Source organism: Perca fluviatilis, chromosome 9, assembly GCF_010015445.1.
Source record: "Perca fluviatilis chromosome 9, GENO_Pfluv_1.0, whole genome shotgun sequence".
Lineage (NCBI taxonomy): Eukaryota > Metazoa > Chordata > Actinopteri > Perciformes > Percidae > Perca > Perca fluviatilis.
Window position 1 is genome coordinate 35,255,555 of NC_053120.1, and position 19,105 is coordinate 35,274,659.

The 19,105-nt window shown below is 40.7% G+C and overlaps 1 protein-coding gene across 21 annotated transcripts in view; it reads right to left on the minus strand.

Annotated features, from left to right (window-relative positions):
* Positions 1–19,105, minus strand: part of ptprfa (protein tyrosine phosphatase receptor type Fa) — a 412,601-nt gene that overhangs the window by 319,163 nt on the left and 74,333 nt on the right. For 14 of the 21 annotated variants that reach the window (XM_039811015.1, XM_039811010.1, XM_039811017.1 and 11 more), the window contains exon 1: positions 16,379–16,686. The exons of 1 other annotated variant lie outside the window; for it this stretch is intronic. The gene's annotated coding sequence lies outside the window, so the exon portion shown is untranslated. Of the gene's footprint in view, positions 1–16,378; positions 16,688–19,105 lie in introns of those variants that run through there. 6 more of the 21 variants (XM_039811014.1, XM_039810999.1, XM_039811005.1 and 3 more) reach the window with 1 other exon arrangement.

Here is a 19,105-nt window from a genome sequence, read left to right on the forward strand (position 1 = left end):
ATATAAAAAAAGTCATAAAAATAGCTCAAACACTTTTGTTTTTTAGGAATTTCAGAAAATTATCTATTTGGTTGTGAATCCATCGGCGGTGTTGCCAGTACTATTATTACTTATTACGTTGTATTTTTCAACTAAATCAAGGTAAGAATATGTTGTTAGTTAGGCATAACGTATATTTCTTTCCACTTTTAAAAGCAACAATTTGTAACTATTTTATCTAAAGTAACAGCTTTAAAATCTCCAAAACCAGCCAACTATCCAGCTCCAGTTGTATCACACTGTATGGAACAGCAGATATATTAATGCATAATATTCGTTTTACTTACTTAAAACTAAACCCGTCTGAGGCTAGCTTTGACTGTAATTGTTACTGTGGAGTTACGAAAACTACAGATTGAAAGTGGTTTCTTTAAAACTTAAACGTTATCAGATCTGCATCAATGTTTTTGGGGACCGACATTTGAATCTTGCAATCTAAGTGCCCTCAGCCAGGATCCCTCAGCCGGATCCATTGAGTTGACACAAACAACATAAGAGACGAAAATCGATACACAATCACAGAGACAAAAAGAGAGATTGAAGAAAGAGCAGCTGCTGAATGGGTTTATTGTGCACTGCCGATGAGCTCCACTCTTCAACCTATAAAGGAGTATTCAGCAGTTGTGTTGACGTCTAAATCCCCAAAGCTTTAGTGCACTCTTAAAAGCTTTCCTTTATTTTGTCTTAGTCGGCCCTTTCTCACTTTGAGTCCGAAGTCCACAGAGATAAGGGCGGCAGTCATTCAGACAGGATGGAGGGGGGGAAGAGCTGCTGTAGGTGTCCGGGGTGGGGGTTCGTACCGAGCTGCTGTCACCACTAGCCGGGACTGAACAAAGCTGAAAGCTGTGAGTGCACTGAGCTGTGTCCTTTAAGCCAGTTACACACCGGCAATTGATCAGCAAATCATTAGCTCTGTATAAGAAGTAAATAAAGGAGGACAAAGCATGACATGTGACGTATGAATAAGGTCCACAATGAAATATGCAACACAACCTGCTGCATGTTACTGGTATCACATGAACATGATGATATCAGAACAATTAAAAGGTAACTTGATTTTTTTTTTTCTTTGAAAAATGATTGGGCAATCGTGCAGCTTGTTTACGTTCACAAAAGTGCTCGTTTTGTCATTGACAGGCTCACATTAATATTCTAAGTGTCTGACAACATTATGGAAAGGATTTCTAAGGAAGCTGACCTTTCTGTTAAAGAGTAAGATCCTTTTTTTTAAACATAAAAATATCCACAAAACTGCATTAACTAAAGCCACAAGACTCCATGTAAATAAACAGTAATTTTAGCATCGTAAAATACACTTAATTCGAAGTCGACAGAAACTAAATGAAACTATGAAAAGTCGTTTTGGGTCCTCTTTCCACTTTTCCAACAAAGATTTTGTTGAAATAAACACAGTTTACCGATTTACATGTGAAAATATGTTGGCCCTATGCACGCTAAAAGTATTGTTTTCTTAAATGGAGTCTGGTGGGTGTAGCGCTAGCGACCTCAAAGCTGTTTCTTGTTAAACAGAAAGGTCTTGAAGAGGTTTTAAAAAGGTCTATCTCTGTAGGGATCCTTTCCTTTCCAGAGTCGGGATCAGCCCTATGTTCCCACAGCCCTGTGTCCCATAGTTCTAGGACATTTTCAAAATTAGGTCTTGTGTTCCTACATTTCCCTTCAATTTAAGCCCTATCCTCCAAAAAGATTTTTTGGAAGAATAATATAGTAAAAAATGAATGAATGAATGAATGAATGAATGAATGAATGAGTAATTTTACGGTTAGGGTTAGGGAGGTTAGGGTTAGGGCCTAATTTTGAAAAAAATCTTAGAAATGTGGGAACATAGGGCTGTGGGACCATTGGGTTGTGGGAACATAGGGCTGTGGGAACATAGGCACGCTCCCCTAGAGTCTATCCAAGAGGGAAATACAGTATATTTACCCAATGGATGGAGATGAAGTCAATCACTGGATAAACATAACTAATCTGCATTAGACAATACATTGTAACTCCAACAATACATCTGAAACGCCAACAAGCCGGAGAGAGAGAGAGAGAGAGAGAGAGAGAGAGAGAGAGAGAGAGAGAGAGAGAGCAAAGCATCGGTGTGGTCGTTGGAACCCGCTGCAGTGATTTACACTAAATAAGAGCGCAGCCACTGTGAGCTGTTAAATGAGACGTGATGTAAGAAGGGAGATGAGCCTACAGTCGATACCTAGCCTATCTCCTGTCACGGCTCTCCCTGCAGCCCCACAATGCTCCTCTGCAGACACTGATTAGTCCCTCTCATTACTCTGTGGACACTGAGAGATACTATCCAGGCTATTTGTCGACGGGGTTATTCACTTACTGATGGCCCCAGACAGCTGGCAGGAAGAAAGACTGGCTGGCAGCCGAAGCAAACAGATGAGAAGCAACCTTCAGAGAGCTTTGATACATCGATGCAGTGAGATGAAGCACTGCACTCATCAATCACCAATCATTTCATTAATCCACCATGTCTGATATCCAACGCATTAATCAATTCTTGAAAAAAACAACAACTCCGTATTCACTGTAGGGTTTTTACTGTGATTATGCAACAATGGGATCAACACAGATTTCTATTAAATATGCATGATGATTTTGTAATAACTTATAGCCATGTATGTAACAATGTTACAAATTTTCCATCCTCTTCTCTAAATCTGCACTAAGGACCTCATTCCTGTTGCACTCAAATATTGATTAAGTATTAGAACTCATAAGTACCCAACACAGCACATGCACACAGGCCCACTGGACCAGCAGCGTTGATTTTGGCATTTTACTAGTTTTTTAAAACTAAAAACTTATATTAGACACATTTTATTCATTTTATAACTGTTCAGTTTAGACTTTTAGAAAAACAGCAAACAATTAGAAGACAACCTGCATTAATACTGAGCTATTTCCTGCCTACACACAGATATAAAACAGCCAAAGCAACATTAACACAATGTTATTTTAAGCATTAGCTTACCTGTTATACATATTTTGAGATTTTTTCACTGTTTTGTTTTGCATTAAATTAAATAATAAGTTTGTGTTCATTGATCTTTCACATTATTGATTAGTTTTCATTTGTTGAAAATTTTGTTGGTTAACAGTAGTGACAGCCAAATGAAGCTAACGTGATAATGTACTGTTAACATTCGCTTAGCTTTTTATAAATGCGTGTCATGCATATTTGATTTGCATATCATGCTTTTCTTCTTTTTTTGTCATATTCATGGTTGATATTCGACTTTATGAATCTGGTAGTTGGCTGGCAGAGACAGGACGTCAATTGTAATACATTTTAATCATAGTTGACAAAATAAGCATTGGGTCATAGAGACAAATTTGGGTCTCATGACTCCATGTGAGATGGTCCCCATCAAGGTGCAACCAAGTAAGAACATGTCGTGCTGAGAAAAGTTTGGACAAACAAACACAGCTATGTTTTTTTAAGTACAACATGAGTCAATTTCCTTCGTATCTCGAGGATGGAAAGAGATGGCTGGGGTGAATAATTGATGTCCTTCTAAAAGCCATCTCTCAGCCAATTACTGCCAGAGCAGCACAATTTCCTCGAGGGCCAGTGTGCTGTCAACCCAAAACCTCTGCATTCCTAAACTTTTGTGTAACACTGCCAACAACGTATGGAAACAGAGGTGGGGCTTGGGGCCTAACAGGGCCACTCATCCCAATGTGAATTATGGGCTTCATATCACATACAGTACATGTTTTTCAAGCTAAAATCAGAAAACAGTTTTCAATCCTAGGCTTATTGTGGATTATCACTCAGCAGCATTCAGTGATGCATTTGCACTACTGCTTTATTGACAGCTGTTTTAAATGTGGACACTGTAATATATGTAATACAAGTATTAAGGGAAGAAGGAAAGTGAGCCTATGTTTGCGTGTGAGAAGAGCGATTACAGTTTAAGCTTAAAGTGTTTGGGCTAATTAGTTAGCTGCCACTGCTTGTACATTGAAAGGATAATGTACCTGATCCAAAAATAATAACCAGTCGACTAAAGACATTTGAGCCTGTTACTCAAGAGATACGATGGAGTTCAGTTACATTCGGCTACAATAGCTTGAGTGAAGTTAGCAAAGCAAAGTGGATATTTACTGCAGAAGAATCCCACCTGAGAGTTCTTACCACGCCCTGATGTATGCTGGGAAATTAAAACGTCACACATTTACAACAAATCAAACTAACTATAGATATAACTAGAGAGCTATAGATCATGAAAATGTTAACATGTTTTAAATCATGTTCATACTCTAAGTAATTCTCCTAGAAATAGAAAAAAATGTGAAGTATGAAGCTGATAAAATAATATGAAGTATGTAGTTTAAGCTGTTAAAGAGGTCCCAGTGTCTCCAGGATCCCAAACACAGCATACAATACAGCCGTTGTTTAAAATTCTGCCCCCATACACAGCTTTGGGTCTGATGCGGGTCTTCCTCTTTAAGTGACTAACCTTGGTTTGTGGACCATCTCACCGTGACGCTGCGCTAACGCAAAATGAACTTCTGGGTAGACGAACTGCAGTTTATTTGACTTGCGGAGATATGTGAAAATAGGCGAACTTGTTTATTTCTGTTGTCATTTTCAGCCGTAACTGTAAAGTTTAAAGACATATAGTTACACATAGAGGTCCGGCCTATCTGTTGCCTCTGCTGTGTTTATTTTATGTCCTGTGTTGCTTCTCTAGCGTCATTGATAAACCAAATCTAGTGTTAGGAACAGCAACATGTCACCGCCACCCGGACTAACTGCTAGTTTGGGTTGTGTCGTGTACTTTAGTCTGTGGCCCAACAGGAACATTAACTCTCCAAGCCAACCAGAGGTGGAAAGTAACAAATTTACTCACGTCACTGTAACTGAGTAGATTTTTGTGTAATTTTAATTTTTAAAGTAGTTTTTAAAATCTGTACTTTTACTTTTACTTAAGTAAGCCTCTGTATAGAGACCTGTGTGGACATAGAGTAGGGGAAAAACAATTATTCAGTTTGTATTAAGCCTCCTGACTTGGAGCCAAATATTTTAGTTGCAATGACCAAATGCAGCAATTATACTACGCATTACATTACAGTGCTGTACGTATCCATGGATACAAGAAACACAGCTATAACCAAAGAAACCAAAACAAAACCTTTTTAGCTCTGAGCCAATAAAACTCAAGAACCCTGAGAAGTGTGAAGTACTCTTGAAGAAATATTACATGTATCTCAGTGTCTGCAAAAAGAAATAAAATAGTTGAAGTGATTATGTGACTAAGTACTATGATGTTATTGACAGAGCAGTGTCCAGTATTTACAGGTTTAGGTCCTGCTATTCGACGGCAAATTTCCAAAAATCAACTGAAGCAATCAGCATTATCTCCATTTAAACAACAATTTCTCCAAAACAATAACTGGGGTTATTTTTTTGATAGATTTTTAAATGAAATGAAATAAAGCAAAAAGAAAGCCTTTTTACTGACACCATGATAGGTTGGTATTACTGTTAGAAAGGCTAAAATCAAAATGTTCCTCTGGCAGAAAAGCTGCTGATTACATTTGGTCTTAAATTACTCCCTATTTTCTATAATGATGGTGCAATTAGACAGCAACAATAACTTATATTATAGCAAATTACAAGTCACTGAGCAACCAGTAATGCATGTTGTCTCTATTTGCTGTAGATGTCTAAATTCTCTGAAATCTTATTGACAGGCTCTCTGGCAGCAAACCCCTCTTTGTTACATTCCAATGTATGTAACGTACTCAATCAACACGTTGTCTCCTCACACATCACCACATTGTGTTCCAGTCAAAGGCCACAGACAAAGCTTTTTTTTTAAGGAGACACTTCCTGACTCAACAGCTGCTCACGCACCGCCTTCATAAACACTGTTAAATACGAACGCTGCTGATCCGTCATGGCTCCAAGCTGCGTGGACAGAGAGTCACATTCCCTCACACCTTCGCTACGGGGACAGAAGCGTGACCCAGTCTCGCATTGCCAGGCCTTCCTCCACAGCGCTGCAAAAGGAAGGTCTGGCTAGTCCACACAGCATCCTGGGATGGGAGAAAAATAATGCTCTGGTTTATTGGCACCAATCACAATCGACTTGGCCATAGAACAGTGGTGCCCCTGCAGTGTTTCCTCTATGTTGATTTGACCGTGGCGGCCCCCCACGGTATCAGAAATAGGGCTGCACTGTTAGAGTGCATGTTGGAGAACCTTTGTATTTTAGGTGCATTATGTACATGCTGAAGTACTTACAGTGCATTAAGATAATGCAATTAATAGTGGGTTTATTGTTATTTGCTACAGATTGCTTAGCCTATATGACAAGATCAAAGTTGGCCTATATAGTAACTCAAAAAATACAGTTCAATCACAACTGAAACTATGCCTCGTTGAGTGTATGAATAGAGGTGAATAAATATATAGTTTTTGTGGCAGCAAAGTGTCTGTTCAGGCGGGGGAGGGGGTTCGGCCCTGCCCCCACTGCTAAAAAAAATCCTAAAGGAAACACTCCCCTGCAAAATAGCCCCGTGAAGGAACTGGTTTTTGAATTCTGACTTTAATCTCAGAATTCTGACTTTTTCCTCAGAATTCTGACTTTCAACTCAAAACTCTATAAATTTTTTCACATGTGGCCCTAATCCTCTTCCGTGCATTTTCATAGGTTCATCAGCTTGCTACTTCAGGACTTTTCCTAATTCTATGACCATCACTTACCACAGAATGTATAGCCTAGATGGTCTTTTATACAAATACACAAAACAGAAAAAGCAAGGAACAGCCTCTGTTTATTCATGACTACATGACTGATCACAATTTACAAACTGCAACTATCTATTCTATTTATCTAATCTAAATCCAAACCTAAAACCGTTTCAAATTATAAGAAAATATAAATCCAGCTTCACAGAATTAAAATGCAAAGCCTGCCAGCACAAATACCTGCCCATAGCCTGCAGTATCACCGAGTCACTTATCATTTCCCTCTGCATCAGCTATCAGCATACTAATGTATCTGTAGACAGACAGGCTGGCTGAGAGGAGGGCGGCCCTTCAGCTCAATCTGATGATAAATATCCCCCTTCATGTATGAATGATGACACATATTCAAAGAATCCCAGCCCTCCCCTGCTCTCCATTGTATTGTCCCATTCAGCCTGGCACAGTGAAATGAAGGCAAAGAGCGGTTGTCTTACAGCATAACTCCTATCATAACAGCCAGTCAGGACCCCCCACCCCCTCCACACACACACACACACACACACACACACACACACACACACACACACACACACACACACACACACACACACACACACACACACACTGCATTCAGCAGGTGTGTCGCCACTCATCCTTTGCTGGAAACTTTACACACGGGTGGTGTTGTAAAGCTGCTCTGGAGCACCACATGCCGCACTGAGTAAGTTTACATGCACACTTATATTCCACTATTATTCGGAATATGGCAATATTCCGGCTACATTTCCATTGCTTGAGCCAAAAGTGTTTTTAGGTCCAGTAGAATAACTAATCAGCATTTAAACTAACACGCCCAAACCTCATATATCAAATTTCTCACTGGGCATAAACAGGAGGCTACATGTATACTCCGCCCGTTGCTGGTAGTTGCCATGGTAATGTTAGTAGCTTAGTCTCAGAGAACGAGACGTCATGACCCAATCAGAGGGCGAAACGTTGGCATCAAGTGCCGGTGTTGCCAAAGGTCGTTGTTTGCCGCCATTGAGACTGCAACACTACCCCGCAGATTCCAAACCAAAACGGGTGAGAAGTGTTTCCGAATGTCTCCGGTTTAGGGGCTCGGAAACGCCAGAGCAGGGGGAATGAGAGGGGGAAACGTAGCAAAAGATATTCCTTTTTAAACCAAAACGTAGCAATGTAACTGTCAGGTCATGTAAACAGCATGTTCCATTTGGATATTCCAAATAAGGCCTTTTTTTTCTGAATTTAGCATTTTCCGATTACGACATGTGGGATATGCAGGTATTATTCTGGTTTTAGAGGCAATCTTTGGATATGTATACAGCACATTCGGAATATGCATCTCAAACTGGGTTGTTACCGCAGTTTTCAACAGTTGACGGCCAGTTTACAACAGTTTACGGCTTACAGTCAGCTCTTTGCGTTGCTACGGTTGTTGTACACAAACCAAAGAGCCAACAGTTCAATTGAGTCCGGCTGCGGTAGAGATGCATGCTCAAAAGAAAACAAACACAGCAACTTTTAAACGCTATGGAAGACTTGGATATCAACAGGTTTTTGGATATGCCCAAACATCGCAACGCCGACCTTTTCAAGAAGCTGGTTGAAGGAATGAAAGAGGGAGGTTGTGTTCACATGGTCGAACAAGTCCTCCACCGGTGGAAAACTTTGAAAATATCCTGTTTTGCACGGCTGCATGTAAACGGGAATAATAGTGGACTATTAACTTTTATTAGCCATGTGAACAACTTAGTCGGAATATTGTCTTTTTTGAAATAAGGGCAAAAATGCATAATATTATTTGCATGTAAAAGTAGTTACTGTGGGCTTTAAAAAGAGCTTTGTTTCATTTACCATTCATGTTCTTAAGGCTTGGTTACATCAGCATTTATAGTGTAACGGAAAACTTTCCAACCTCGTTGTCAGACGAGAACCGCACACTGGACGATTTTGCAAAACCCCGGATTATATTCAATGCTTCATTGTCTTTTCAAATTCTTCCTTTCTACATTATCTGTGCATGGCCCTTTACCCCAGTTTGCCTTCTTTAGCCTGGCAGATGGGGTGTGGGGGGGATTTAGTCATCAGTTACAAAATCCACATGAACCACTCCTTACATTGGCATGAACTGGATCCACCACACAGCACATTAAAAAAAACAAATACATCACTTTTAAAGCTGGTTCACCTATTACTCCTGTTGATTCCTTTCATGCAATGTAGCATTTAAATAGCACCTTGGAGTAGACTTTACCAGGGAGGCTGAGAAGTGTGATACCCCTGTAATTGGCACACACCCTCTGGTCCCCCTTTTTAAAAAGGGGAACCACCACCCCAGTCTGCCACTCCTTTGGCACTGTTCCAGACTTCCACGCAATGTTGAAGAGGCGTGTCAACCAGGACAGCCCCTCCACACCCAGAGCCTTGAGCATTTCTGGACGGATCTCATCAATCCCCGGGGCTTTGCCACTGTGGGGTTGTTTAGAAGAAAAGTAAAGAAGAAAATTACAATACTCAATACTATTGAATCAAAAAAACAGAAGCGCAATAAATTAAAATGGCAATATAAATCCAATTGGCACCCATGTATCGTAAAGAATCAAATCGAATCAAAAGTATATGGTATATATATGGGAATCACTGCTATTACAACCCGTTCTCACTCCGAACTCGTAAAATACGGACGTTTGGACAGTGGCTGTCAGTGGCTGTCAGCGTCTGAAGCGACGAAAAAAAAAAGGCCCCTCTGCGTGTTTGTAGAACGTACCGGGGAGAGCAGCAGCTACACAGGGTTTGAAGATGACGTAGCACTAAGAGCGACTACGGTAGCGAGTAGTAACTCTGGTGTGACCCAGCACTGGTTGCTTTTAACATTAATATGCGTTCCCCCAGCCTGCCTATGGTCCCCCAGTGGCTAGAAATGGTGATAGGTGTAAACCAAGCCCTGGGTATCCTGCTCTGCCTTTGAGAAAATGAAAGCTCAGATGGACCGATCTGGAATCTTCTCCTTATGAGGTCATAAGGGAGCAAGGTTACCTCCCCTTTCTCTGCTTTGCCCGCCCAGAGAATTTAGCCCACCCATGAGAGAGATACAGCATGGCTTTCAAACAAGCAAAGTGGCAGTTGGTGAAGGCCACACCCCCAACCTCCAGCTTGCCCCCCCTCTCCTCCTCAATAGCATTTAAAGCTACAGACACAGAAATGGCACATACTAAGGAAAGCTCATTGTGGGACTGGCTCTAGTGGCTGCAATTCTGCACCCAGGCTGAATTTAGGGAAAGAGACTTCAGATACAGTATTAGGGGACCACTAAGGTCTATATAAAAGAATCCAAGGACACCATGTCATGGGACCTTTAATGTTGATGTGCCACCAGAGGCAGTAGCTGCTAATTGGTGTTTGACTGAACAAGAAATATGTGTAGAAATCCAATTTGTGCTACGACGTACAGAAGTCTTGTAAAAGAAATGGTTTTCATCACAGTTGACTGACATAATGCTAAAGAGGACAAGGCTTCAGCAGCTCTTTGAAAAAGGCTGACATACATTATGAATCAGATAGGCTTTGCAAAAGCCAGAACAATCCCTGGAAGGGTTTTCTTTGCAGCTGCTGAATCAGAGAGGCACCTTGATGAGCAGTTGCCTTGACAATGCAGGGAGCCTGTAAATGCCCCCTAAAGGCAGCATATCGTTGACTGCTTCACAGCAAAAGATTCCTTCAAAGGAATGTTTACATCTCTTTTTTTTTTATGAACAGCTATATATCGCTTCCTGTAGTTAACAGTTAAAGACAGGGTTGGCAATAGGCGTGTAACGATACATCGGTCTGGATCGATATATGGATAAATAAATCCACGATCCAATATTATCGATTTCATCGTCTGTAAGATTCCCCTTTATTTTAGATTCCCACATTTTATATTTATTCTTTTTATTAAAAATAATAGTTTGTGTTTTATTTAAATGCCTGGAAGAGCTCCGTTATAAAACTGACAAATCATAGCCTATTTAGTTTCTTTTTAGAGTTGATATAAATGTAACTGTTAATTTGGCATATGATATCGTCTCGGTCACAGGTTCCTTAATGAAATTGAATCGAAATCATACCGTGACAGATTTTGAGATATCAGCAAATACCCTATCGATTTGAAGCATCTCCTCGGGGCTCTGTCTAACCCCTCCCCCCGCCCTCGGGGCTCCGCCCACACACAGACGTGCACGAGCACCGCTGCCTCGCTCCTTCAGAGCGGAGCAAGGACCGCAATTTGACTTCATGGCTCATTCAGCGGTAAGCAAACACCGAATATTATCATCCAGAATGTATAAAACAGACATGACTACTGGTAGCAATGTGGAGCCAACACACACTGAGCTCAGGCTAGTTCATAGGAGGGGTGGAGTAGGCACAGCGGGGCAAGGGGGCATTTCATTGGTTCTCTCCAAGCGGACCGCAAGGCAGTGATTGGTGGACGAGGGATTACAGCAGGTGACGGATCTTTTTGCTCCTTTTTCAGAGCCCATAAGTGACTTACTGCTGTTGGGTTGTAAAGGCCATTTCAAACAATACATAAAAAAGTGTATATTGTATATAGTTACCAACCGCTGCCTTTAAATCATACATGTCTAACATTATCTAAAGAACATGAGTTAACCCTCCTTACCCCAAATCCCGCCGGCAGGTTTGATAAAGCATGGTTTGTTTAAAATATATCCAAAGAAAAAATATAATAACTAACTAAGCTAAATAACCGAGTTGTTCGTTAGATTCTCAAAATTCCGACCATCCGTGAATGTGTCTCGGTAGAACCCGCCAACATATGTAAAAAGCTCCAAAAGTAGTCTATGTCCTTGACGTTTGACTTTCGAATTGACGTTCCAATTCCGCCGGATTTCATTCATTTAGGCTGGATAGCCGTCGCCTTGGGCTTCCATTGTGTTGGTGTTCTAAACTCCGGTGGATTTCTGAGGACTATGATTAACTGCTCCTCAGATCTCTGCAGGGTAAATCCAGACAGCTAGCTAGACTATCTGTCCAATCTGAGTTTTCTGTTGCACGACTAAAACAACTTTTAAACATACACGTTCCACCAAAACAAGTTCCTTCCGAGCCTATTTTGCAGCGCCACTGCGGCTTTTCTCCGGCACTTAGCACCGCCCAAGACAATTGTGATTGGTTTAAAGAAATGCCAATAAACCAGAGCACGTTTTCCTCCCATCCCTGAATGCTATGTGGACTAGCCAGACCCTCCTCCAGCGAGCTTTGGAGGAGGGTCTAGCGAGTAGCAAAGGTTACTCAGTAACATTTCACCACTGGTGTTAAGTTGGTAAAAATGTCACAAATTCTTTGTGTGAATGATGTGCAGCCAAAATAATTTTTTTCCTGTTTTGTATATACATGTGTTCCCTTAGGGAAATGTTGTATTATCTGATTCAACTATTTTTCTATTTAAAAATAAGAAAATATCAAAGGAATTTAACCTTTTTGTTATGTTTTATGCCATTATAACTGTGTTATATTGCGCAAAAGCCATTTAGGAGCTATTCCTGCTTCTGGCCATGGTTGTGTTTGTTAATTGAGATGCAAGAATTGCAGATAGAGGAAAAAATTAGCCCAAAGTGAGTAATAATGTGACAGGAGCAAAAAACTCTTTTTTTCACAGGGTTAATTGTGAAAATATAAAGACAAGACAATAACAAAAATACTAAATAAATTCAGGTTAAAATTTTGCAATGTCAATCCACAAAGGTGAGACGTCAGAGGGATTAAGTTCCACACAGACCCCAGTTATACATGTCACGCTAAATAACTGAAGCAGGGAAAATAAAATGGTAAAACATATTTTAAACTCTGCTTTTGAAGCTTGTGGAAGACGGAGGGGACTTTGAATTCCTACATCAAAGAGGGAAGGAGTACAGTGAAATGCTCCCTTCATAAGGCAACTAAATTGCCAGTTTTAATGGCAACCTCAGTTTGATCTCCACCCAGCTATGGTAAAAAAAGGTTTCTAATAGACATCAGGCATCAGATTGAAAGTGTGTGAAAGCATATATTTTCCCTGTGTTTCGTCTTCAGTAAATGTTTTGCCTGACAGTTCCCTGAGCTCCTTGAAGTATTCATCAGAAAGACAAGAGCACACAGAGCCTGAGTGCTAATCAATTAATACATGCGACCTCACACAATAACCTGGCAAACAAGCTCAAATCTGGAGCGCAAACTACACAAAGGCGGGATTAGCTCCATTAGCGCAGGAATCTCAGAGGCAATTAACCTGCCGCGAGCAAAGCCCTCTCTCAGATTCCATTATGTGGCGGCAGACCGGGTTGGTGCACGGGGAGGCCGTGTGACGGAAGAGTAAGCTCTCAATGCTGGGGGTCAAAAGCAGCATGTGATTGGTATAGAAAGCAGTGATGAGGTGAGGACCTATTCCAACAGCTGACGCTGGCCCGCACAAACCTAGCGGGAGAGGGAGGTTCCACCGCTCCACGCGCTCATGTCCCATGCTTTCTCTTGGTTTCTTTAAAGCGCTACCACTGAGGGCTACTGGCGCTGGAACAAGGGGGAACAACTAGACTTTTTGTCCCCCTACTTTCAGGCGTCGACACGCCTGTTGATGTGCATAAGAAACTGTGTAGAATAATACATTTAAAAGACATGTTTGATGTGCACATAAGCACGGGGGTCCGTGGTTATTTTACAACATTAAAATGTAACAAGCGGATCTGCCATGCGTAGCTGTGGCTTGACAGTGCGCAGCATCACTCCAGTTAGAGACTGCAGTATAGTACCAGAGAACACGAGTGTTGAAATGTTAAAAGAACCCGTCCCAGCGCCTGCAAGCCATCACAGCGATAACTACCATAACAGCCCAAACTCGGTTGGAGCATGCACACTCCTTAACATAATTTTCCAAAACGTTTTCCATTCCCATTTTTACTTTGATCTGAACTACCAAAACAATAGGAAAGTAAAGCTGCATCAGAACCACTAATCTGGCAAGGAACAGGGTTTGTTGGTCAACTTCTTCAGAGTGCAGGGAAGTATCATTCTGTCCACAGCAATATCAATCAGAAAAGATATATACGATGACACACATGATGGGAAATGTGTCTCCTTTCCCACATTTAGTCACACATTTGACAAATTATTATTATTATAAAGAAAAGAAGCAAAAAAAAGTGTTTTGTAGCCAGAAAATATGCATCTGTTCGGGTCTTAAGACTAATGTTATCACATTTCTGCCCAGATCAGTTGGCCTGGGTACCAGTTTAATCTTGTTAGAAAGTCAAAACGTGAGAAGTTGATGTGTTTTTTAAAAGTGTGTCCCCATTAGAATATTTATACTCATATAGTCAGAATTGTAACTTCACATAACTGTGTTAATATTACATTGTCGCTTCTGCCATAGCACTGCTGAACAAACTATCTCGCGACTTTGTATAGTACCGGTGTCGTTGTTGTAAATGTGGTTGTTTCTACATGTCTGTATACCTGTACTTATGTCATCTGTTGGTGTTTTTGTCCGTGTATGTACATGAAACATACTGTGAAGACAAATATCCCTCATGGGACAAATAAATATACACTGTATCTATCAATCACAAAAATAGCAACTATAATGAAACAGCCTTGCAGAAGTAACAATCAAGTCAACACAGCTGGATTTCTGTTTGGTGTTAGGATTTACTAGAGCACCACAAACACAAATCATCATACAGTTCTTTAGGGGGGGAGGGGGGACAATTGAAAAACTATCCATGTCCATCACATGACATCAAATAATTACAATACAAGTATTGCCTCATGTTAATTATTAACAGTAACCAGTATTTTGGAGCAGGTGAATTCCTTCGATACGAAAGGACACATGGTGAAAGGAGATATAGTGACATGTTTGATAAAATGGTGGCTTCTCTAAACTAACAATTTAGCGGCTGCAGAGGACCGTGGGATTAGCTGCTGATAATAGAGTGGTTGAAAGACATAAGCCCAGCTGCCTGAAATGTTAGCACTCCCCAAAGACCGGCCAGCTCTCTGCTCAACAACTTCAGACAATGTGGGGGGGGGTTGCAAAACTGGCCAGTGCAACCCCCCAAATTATCATTTCCTTTACATAAATAAAGACATTTGCACCATAACTTGATGCAGAAAAGGCAAAAATTGTTGCAGAAAAATTCGTTTGATGTGCTCAACATTTCTATTTTGCTCAAAGGTGGAGATCTCAACCCACTACGATCCTAACCCACCCCCCTCGCCCCCAAACCCCAAAAGGTTGAACTCAAAGTTACGCCTATGACTTCAGACAACTTGTTCAGTGATTTGTCACCGGAACACATCACTGCAGGGAAGCTGACCTGTACGGCGCTGTTGGCCTACTTTTAACTTCTTCTTCTGTTTGTTGAACTGAATAAGTAAAATATAATCAGAACTGATGTGTCCTTGCGTGAGTTTCGAAATATGACAACTGTTTTTAGTGGAGATTTCGGTAGCTAAGATTCAATTTCTTTCTTTCTTTTGAATTTCTTCCATTCAGTTTGAAAGTAAAAAATAAACTATGACATTCTAAAATGTCTGTAAAACACTCTGTTATAGGACACATTTCCTCCTAGGAAACCCTCTTTGGCTTCAAACTTAAATTTTTCTCAGTTATAAAAAAAAAAACTAAACTTTTAGGACAATTTTTTTTTACTGTAAACAAACAAAAGACTTGCAGTGATGGAAAGTAATGTAGTAACACTGGCCGAGAACATACATTAACTCAAGTACTGTACTTCCACTTTTGAGGTACCACACTTGTACTCCACTACTACTTGATATGACAGCTGCAGTTCCTAGTTGATCAATGCATCAGTGATAATATATGTATATATATATATATATATATATATATATATATATATATATATATATATATATATATATATATATATATATATTGCTTGAAGTTTTAATTTTTCACACTTAGAAAAGTTAGTTAGTTGTCATGAAATTGTGTATCTCGTAGAGTTCCATAATACTTCATCATCTTGATTTTGGATCTAAGCATTTGTGGATTTGTCAATTTTCCCTGAAGCTCTTATTTAGAAAATTTCTCAACAAATAAGATGAATTTCATAACTTTTAACTGCAAGGCTTTGTTAATGAATATCTGTATAAGTTGAACTGGGTGAAACGTGCAGGAGGTTAAAAGCATCAAAGATGGACAGCAAGTAGAACGCTTTCCGTTTCTGCACGGAATCACACTGGACTCAAAGTTCCACTCCTGCAGGCAAATTGAAGTCTTCGATGCACTTTGTCTTGTTTGTCCATTCTTTTCTCTCTGTCTCCTTAGCTTGCTATTATGTGTGAGTGTGCATGTGTGTCTGTGTGAGTGCACAGACCCTCATCTGTAGCCAATAACTCACTTTTGTTGTTCAGTGCAATCCATGAATCCTACAATTAAACCTTTGACATCATGATATTCAGAGAGGCTTTAAATTGATACTTCAGAGCCACAAAGTTATAAAAAAATAAAAAGTCTCACAAGGCACATGATCAGGTGGCCACGTTCAGCATGAAAACTTCACAAGTTGCTGAAAGGCGAGCGCTTACCTGTCAAGCTCCATGGAGAAAACAAGAGTATCCTGAGAATTAGTGCTGTTCCACAGAGGTATAACTGAGCAATTCCCCTACAAAGCCTGTAAAACAATCCCCCCCTGCAAGCTGACGGAGCGCTGAGCCTGGGGGAGGTGTGCAGCCGCTCAGGTAGAGGCTTCAGAGCTCTGCAGCAGCGTGATTGATCTGAACACAGATCAGCTCCGTTCGAAGGGTAGCGCGGGTCAGAGCTGCTGATCTCTCCTGGGAGTGAAGAGCAGTGAACAGCCCGCGGCGCTGTGAGCGGGGCCGGCCAGCCAGCCAGCCAGCCAGTCAGCCAGCCAGCCAGTCAGCCAGCCAGCAGCCAATGTCTACGTGCATGATGTCACAGGTGTTGGGTTTCAGCTGGAGGCTGAGAGGAGGGCTCTGCTCCGGTGGGAAGCTGTATTGAGGGTTTGACCCATGCAGCGCAGGTGAGACAGACTCCTCCTCCATGCTTTACCTGGCGTCAGCAGAGGGGAGCGCAGAGGAGGGGGGGGGGGGTTTGTTTGCTTGCTTGGAAACAGTCAGTGTTTAATGGGTCAAACGGGGCATTTAGAGCCATTAGCACCAAAAGGCCTTTGACAACAAGGTCAATAACAGGACACACAACACAGCCTCTTCATAGCAGGGGCGGGTCTAGAGGGGGGGGGCCCAGGGTGGCACCCCCCCCTGAAATATGATTGGCCCCCACTGGTCAATGGAACTGGAGTGCTGTCAATGTGACACAACATCTGCTTGTGGCAACTAAAGCCAAATTGTTCTATGGTTATGTTTGGCAACTTAATAGAGTTGCAACGTGGGAGTTTCTGGAAGTTTTTTTCCCCACTCTGAATTCCCATTTTTTTTTCTTTTCATGATCCTCAATGTAACGTACGGGACAAGGGACTCTCACAGCTCTAAATACTGCAATATCTATAAGTCTCGGTCCCCAGTGCTATGAAGACGAAGCCAGTCAGAGGTGTGAATCAGAGCTGTTGTAAATTTAAAATGTTGGGAACAAAACACTGCGTCCTAGTTACCGATTAACTCAAAATTAACCCACAGTGCCAAAATTAGCAGAGCAAAAACAAATGTTGAGCTTTGTGATTGTGTGTTTCTAACGAAAATGCAGCTTGGGAGTCGTGATTAATGTCTCACATTGCATTTCTATGTCCACGGGCTTGTACTTTTGACTTTTTGTCAAAAATGCTGATATTTGCTAACGTGTTCAAATAAGTAAGTAAAATGTATTTATAGAGGGATTTTCACAGATAAAAATCACAAAGTGCTATATGAGACACTTATATTAAACAAGCACAATTAAAATCACAAGGTAAAACATAAAAACTAAAATAAAGTGCAGACAGACGCCTGTCTAAACCAATATAACGTAATGTACTAATGTCCATTCAAGACTTAAGGAGCTCCTACTGTGAGTCACATAACACTTATGGAGAAAATGAGTGGAACTCATACTTCTGGAACCAGGGGCACCTGAAAGCTCGTCACACTTCACAACATACAGTATATAAGTGAAATCTTTCTCCAATTCAAACATGACCTCGTGCTGTATGTCGGACCGCAACAACAGAGCAGGAAAATCCTACTGCTTCCCTTAAGTGTCACCAGTGTGACGACATTTTGTATGACAAACAACGAATGGTAAAGAGTATGGGCACCGACGGGACTTCATGGTACATTCAGGTGCACATTGTTAACTTATGGTGCATTCAGGTGTGCCTCGTAAACTCTTAGTGAATTCAGCTGCACCTCAATAATACATTTTGAGTGCCTAGGAGTCTTTCTTGGCATGTTATCGAGTACCGTTACCGTGACGACCTTAGTAGTACTTTGTTAATAAAGGTTGAAACTGTCCATTAATTTGGCAACTGCTCTGGCTTGTTTGATATCATTGATATCAAGATATCAATATCGCAAAAATACCCTGAAATATTGTGATATTATTTTTGGGCCATGTCAGCCACCCTTATGGACTGGAAAAATGTTGCCAGTGAACATAATAGAGCCAGCAATGACTTCTTCTCAGACAAATATACAAATAACGTGTAAACATAATTTCCGGGACACACAAAATATACCATCGCAGTCGTAAATCAACAAGAGAAAGTTAACTAAAAAGAACTTAAACAGAAATTGGTCTCTTCTCCCAAACTCTTTAATAATCATCCGATAAAAATAAGGCCTTACTGTTACTATGGCTGATGCAATATGTAGGTTTAGCAAATGTGTTTATTTTTCATGAGAAACTACGACCGCAATGTCGGTTTGTACCAAACAGCAACAGACCATCTTTCCATATACATAAGGAGCATACATATTATTACACTGCAACCTGTTTTAATGAAGTAAATCAAGATTTCAACTCAAAAAGTCTAGAGATGTCCATGCAAAATCTCCCAATTCAAGATCTTGTTCCACATCCAGATCACCACACATTTCTGTCTGACATACGATATAACGATAGCTGAAACTCGCACAAACTTATGAACTCCCAAAACTTATATTTTTTTCAGTTTACACAGTGGGCTTTAATGGCTTTTTTTTTAAAAACCTTTGCTCCACAAATGGAGCAGCATGTAAGTTGTCAAATCCAGCAGGAAAAGAGTTTGGAGTCACAGAGTTTTTCTTACAAGAACAGAGCTCAAAAGCAAAGAATAAAAGAGGCACAGTATGGGCACATATTTTCCTGACAATTAAATATCC